Source organism: Columba livia, chromosome 1, assembly GCF_036013475.1.
Source record: "Columba livia isolate bColLiv1 breed racing homer chromosome 1, bColLiv1.pat.W.v2, whole genome shotgun sequence".
NCBI lineage: Eukaryota > Metazoa > Chordata > Aves > Columbiformes > Columbidae > Columba > Columba livia.
The window spans coordinates 172,728,425-172,734,581 of record NC_088602.1 but is presented as its reverse complement, the minus strand read 5'-3'; positions in this window follow the sequence as shown (position 1 = coordinate 172,734,581).

Here is a 6,157-nt window from a genome sequence, read left to right as displayed (position 1 = left end):
GGGTGCTTGCCGAGGGGCCCTCACGCTGGTCCTTAACACAGCCTTGACCACGGGTGGCAGTGGGTGCACAGGGTTGAGGGAAGCCCTGAGCTCAGCCTGGCAGGTACCAGGGCTGCTCAGAGATGCTCACCCACCACCACAGCCCAATGGCGTTTGGAGCAGCGGAACACACGCCCCTCACCCAAGCCAAACTGACTCGATCTGTGACTCCTCCAGCCCCATATGCCCAGACAAAGTGGCATCTCTCAGGACAAAGCCTTTCAATAGATCCCCTGCCCTCTGCCCTCTCCCAAACAATGAGAAATCAAGGAATATTGTCCGAGCTGAATAAAAAGATCTAAATTTAGAGTGTCTGATGTGTTCTTGGTTTCCTGCCATAACTCCCCTCCTCCTCCCTGGCCTCCCTCTTCATTGCTTGCTAGCCTTATGAACAGAAAGGTTTCTGATGGGGTGAGATCACCACCAAGACCCTGTCTCCCCAGTGATGAGACAGAGGGGAATTCCAAGTTTGAGTCTAGCCTCTATTTTTGTAGGGCAGGGAGGAGGAGAGCACACCGTTTTCTACCTCACTGGCTTAGATGTGCAGAGAAGAGAAGGAAGCCTAAGGTCAAGAGAGAGGGAACTTTCTCTTCCACTTCAGCCTCCTTGTGTCCAGGCCCTGATGTGCCCCAAACACTCTGTCCATGTGTTTCCACCTGCTCACAGCATCCTCGCCTCCAGCTCCGCCATGGCAAGTCCTTGGAGCAGCACTGCCCTTGTGCTGCTCCTGCTCAGAAGCCCAGGCTTGTAGGACTCTCACCACCCTCCCACTTTCCCCAGCAGGCCTGGCAAGAAGTAAGCAGCTTGGAAAGAGCAAATAGAGGCAGAAAAAAAAAGCCCAACCCAACTGAAAAAAAAAAAGCCAAGAGGGGAGGGTGTTATCCAGCAATGTACTCCTGATGTTTAAACAAGGGACTCCCTTGGGCTTGAGCCTGATAAGGCTGGGTGTCAGGGGAATCTATTCATTTGTTTTCCTCTTTAAACAAAAAGGCCTTCCCATAACCACAGTGAGGAGGGAGCCAACACCTCTTGACGATCAGACCTGTCTTCGGTGCACACGTGGGAAGCCTTTCTGTCTTACTCCTGGAGAGGAAAGAAGCCTAGACTGTGAGTACTGACCACACCACCCAGTGTCAGTGGAAAGGGGAGCACATCAGCATTTTCTGCACAGGGATGGACGCCAGGAGCTAACTCGAGCTTGCCAGCGTGTCTGTGAGGTGTCTGGAGGTGCAGAGGCCCTTTCTTACAGTGGGATCCAGGTAGATGGGCTGGGACACTGCCTCAAAAGCAAGGAAAGCTCCTCCTGCTTTCCTTCAGCTTTGAACAGTGTCTCCCAAGACCCTTTTCCAACCTTCTCCAGCTTGGTGGTCAAGTAGGCAAGTAGGTAGAGCTGGGCTTTGAGGCTAGCCAGGCTCTCCCATGTTCCGCTCTCTTTTCCTGGCTGCATAATCTGGTGAAGGGGTGAGTTATGAGTATTTTAAAAAATTATTATTATTAATTTCTTTTTTGCCAAGGGTTGTGGGGCAGGCTCTTTGCAGTGACACTCGCATGTGCCAAGGACAGCATGCCAAGCGTGTCAGAGCTGTCAGTGGGACAGTGAGGGAAAGAAGCAGCACTGGGTGCTCACAGGGACAGGGAAGCTACCATAGCCCCTGCAGAGAAACTGAGCGAGGCTAGACCTGCTGGGGCAGAGGAGAATGACCTCTTTCCTTCCCTTTCCTCTCAGCCAGGGCAAGCAGCACACAGGGCTCAAGAAGCGAAGGGAAGAGCTGGGAGCTCATTGCTGGAGGAAAGCGAATTTAATGCCTGTTCCCAGCTTGGAGGGATTGGCAGCGCCGGAGGATGGGGAATGGAAAAGTTCAGGTCTCCCGTTCCACGTGCAGCCACTGCCAGAAAGCATCGGGCTAATGGATGCAGCAGGGTGGGGAGGGAAAAACCAGCATCAAAGCCCCAGGAGATGAGGCCTCCTACCATGGTCTGGCTTGTCACCAGTGTGACGGAGCAGCACAAACAGGGCTTCTCCAGAAGAGAGGACAAGCCAGGAAACAGGAGTGAACCCCAGCCCAAGTAGTAACCTCACTGATCCACAAACAGTCCCTCAGTACCTGAGCAGAGACAGAGACGGGACTGAAGACTAAGTGACCTACAAAGTCCATCTAGGAAAAAACAGTCAGTAAACCAGGCCAGCAGGAGACAGCACCAGGCATGGGTACACCTACAGCAGAGCTGGTGCTAAGTGGAGCCCCTGCTCCATGAGGATGTCTGGGTGTAAGTCCCAGGTGAGGCTGGCCGGGGCAGATAGGGACCAGTAACGCACTCATGGTCCTGACAACCATCAGCGTATGTTCTCACACCTTGTGAAGGTCTGGGCGCAATGGACATCTCCTTGTGAAATACCCTGGCTGCTGTTGGTTGGGTCACACACAGCCGAGGCAGGGACATGTAGTTGGGTCAGGATGGTGGCACAAGACCAGGGCATGGTCACAGTATGGGTACAAGGGACTTAGAGCCAGGATGGGATCAGAACCTGGAGGCAAGGCAGTGACATGAATCTACTTCAGAGGCAGAAATAAAAAAGAGGTCCCAGAGGCAGGCAGACATGGAGAGGGGTGCCAAGCCTCTGCTTGTGGAGAGGCCAGGTAGTGGTTGGTGGCACAGGAGAGCCAGCACTGAGAAGCCCCAGGGACTGAAAAAGGGAAGGAGTTAGTGCCCTAGGGTCACTGGGGAAGGAGCAGGGTGGAAGGTCTGTGGCCTTCACTTGAGATGATGTATGACCAGGTCCTGCACAACCCAAGGACCAGGCTCTGTGATGTGCAGCTCAGGACTGGAGAAACTTCAGCTCATGGCCAGCAAGAAGCAGAAGTGGGGCTGCCCCACATGGCGGACTGGCCCAGGGCCAAATACAACCCCAACACAGTCCCACAGGCAATCAGCACCTCCATGGTGATGACAGGGACAGATTCTAGTCACAGCCCTAGATCAGGCAAGGTCTGGTCAGGAGTAGCAGGAGAAAAGGCTGGAGGTGAGGCTGTAGCATAGCATCCTGTAGACAAAGCTACCACCAGTGAAGTGTGGAGTCTGTCTGGAACAACCAGTCAGGAAACTGAGACTGCCAGAGACAGGGCCAGGCACAGATACACCTACATCATAGCTCAGGTCAGAATTGGATACCTGGATCTGAGCTTAAATGGAGCCCCTGGGCAGTGGGATGGTGATCCTAGCTGAACCTGGTTGGGTCATTAAGGCTCACCAATGTGCTCAGGGCATTCCCAAGCATTAGCCATCCCCATGGCAGAACATTCCCAGCTCTTCAGGGTGTGGGGCCTGTAAATCTGCCCCTGGTGAGGCTCACCATTCGATCAGGGTGTTGATTACCTAAACCAGCCAGAGGGAAAAGAGGCTCAAAAGCCAAGACACACCTGAGGAACACGTAGTCAAGCTGAACTATCCTTGCCTGGCCTCATCCTTCTTTCTTTTGCTCTCCTTTTCCCCCTGGAATGACAATGCAAGATAGTGTCTCCATCTCTGAAATCTATGCCAAGAAACTTTTATTTTTAAATTCACAAACAATGACCCAGCAGCTGCTCCAAGGCTTTTTTTTTCCTTTGCTAACAGAGTGGAAATTATATATATATTTAATTAGCTCATCGGAGCTAAATTTCCCTTCCCACCATTCTTCATTAAAGGCAGATGTAAAATGACCCCCCGACTCCAATCTCTATTGAAGGGGGTGTGACCCCTCTCCATCTAACAGAAGTTTCCAGAAAACCAGTTTCTCCCATCCTGCCTCTTTGCTTTGTCCAATTGTTGGTAGAAGGAGCCAAGAGTTTAAAATGCCATTTTGACTGACTCTCCATTATCTTGGGCAGAGGGAGGGTTGAGATACCTCAGAGAATGGAAAAACCCAGATAAAGGAGGCGAGCGTGGTACACATATACCCTCACGTCTTGCAGGGCCTTGGACCCAGCTGGCATCCAAGGATGCTTTTTTGTTGTTAAAAAAACAAACCAAACAAAACATATTTTTCAAAAATATCAGCCCTCTCAACTTCTTGCTGGACTTGAAGTCAAGCCCAGCCTGCAGGTTCTTCCCTTCTGTACCCTGTGCATTGGCCACGTGCCCCTCCAGGTGACTCTCCTGAGCTCACGCAGGGTGAATGGGGCCCCAGAGCTCCCTGCAGCCTCACGCTGTCCGGACAGGGCTGCCTGCACCTCTCAGGCACACCGTGCTGGTGGGGGACCATCACCGCCACATCGGAATGTGCTAACAGTGCATGCATTCACTGGCCTGGGACACGGCAAGGGGATACAGTCTCCTGTTCATGCCTCTGATGAAAGTGTGATTAAAACATGCAAAACATTTTGCTTTCTTCATGTTCCCCCTGAAGGGATTCCCTGAAGGCACTACTTTTCTTCTCCTGTCCCCTTTATGAGGAAAGGTGCTGGGCTGACAGCCCTGGTCCCTAAGATCCAGAAGTGATGCAGGAGCACACATCCCCTTCCCCTCCCTTCAAACCTGCCAAGATATTTGCAAGCACATTGCGTGCATGTCCTGGACTACTACCACCACTCCGGTTTGAGAAGGGACATGTGCTCCAAGGTGACACAAGCCCTTGTTCTTTCCAGTGAAACAGTCAACCACAGACACTTGAAACATGGATTCTTGGCCCTTTGCTGTGTCTCAGAACACTGCAATCTTTCTGCCATCTTTCTTCTCATTATCCTTCCCCTGCAATTATTTATGGCCTGGATCTGGACTTGTCTTAACAAAGCAAAAAATAATAGCATGCTGGATGCTCCTGGCATGCTTGTGTGCCACAGTAACTTGGACTTGACTTCAAACCATCGATCTAGGTGTTTGGCTCTTGCTTTGAGAGGTGTCCTATGGGCTTTTTGGATCAATGGTCACTAGATGTGTATGCTGAGAGGTAGACACTTCCAGATGCCCCAGCCTCCCAAGTCAATCTGCTTGGCATAGGTTCAAGGCAGGGCATGCCTGACGGGCTGTTTTGGACCTGGCAGTTGTTGGTGAGTCTGGACTTCCCCAGATCACCTCAGCCCCATGCTGGGTACACCTCAAAGTTTGGGATTTGTTTGATTAGTGCCTTAATCTCCTCCAGTGTCTGAGCCACAATAGAAGGTCAAGTCAGACGTAAAGGCCAGCTCCTGCCGCTGCTCCGGAGTGACTGCAAATAGGTCAGACTTATCTCAAGAAAACACAGCTAGAGGAATGGCGCAGCCCCTCTCGTCAACCTGTCTGGCCTCTCTTTCTCCTTCCCCCCGTACTCGCTCCTGGTGGCAGCATCTGTGGGGCTGCCGGGGCCGCAGGAATCTCAGCAATGCCGGCCGCACAAAGCCCTCTCTGGTGACAATAGCTCCTTCCTTCCCCCATTCGTCCTTCCACCTCGGCAGCTCTCACACGCTCCCAGAGCTGCACCTGGGCCCTTCCAGAAGGTCCCGAGTAAAACCCCCCTCTCACCCTCCACCCGCCGCCTGGCTGGCCTTTGGTGCAGGGCAGCCAAGTGGGTGCTTTTGGGGAGGAGGGGTGTCCATGCGATGCAGTTCTGCTTGGGAACAGACGTATTTACATCTGTCTGTGACTGAGGGTGTGGTTTCAAAATTGGCGCAAATCGCTTGGAAAAAGGCTTCTGGAGAAAGCGGCTCTCCTGCCTTCTCCTCTCTCCCTCCAGCTGTGCATTCCCTCTTTTTTTCCCTCGGTTCGTTCATTTTGCTGGGATCATTTTCAGCCGGATCATCTCCAACTTGTCGCCTTGCCACCTGCTCACTCGAGCTGACGTAGGAAGCTGGAGAAGGCACTGTAAGGACAGAAGCACCAGCCCTTTTGCTGGCAGCAGAAGCTTAGACCAGCTGAACCCAATCTTTAAACCACTCATTCCAAGATCCTCCCTCTCCATGCTGGGCAGTATCCCTACATCTGTGTGGGATGTAGTAATCTATGGCTCTGCCTCCATGCAGGGGTTGCTCCACACACCTCCAGAAGCCCATATAAGTGCAGGGAGATTTTTGCCATATAATTTCTTGCATGGGCATGGATGCTGTGCAAATGGCTCAGAGGCTCTCTGTGGTCCTGCACATGTCCTCACATCTGTTCCTGCAGG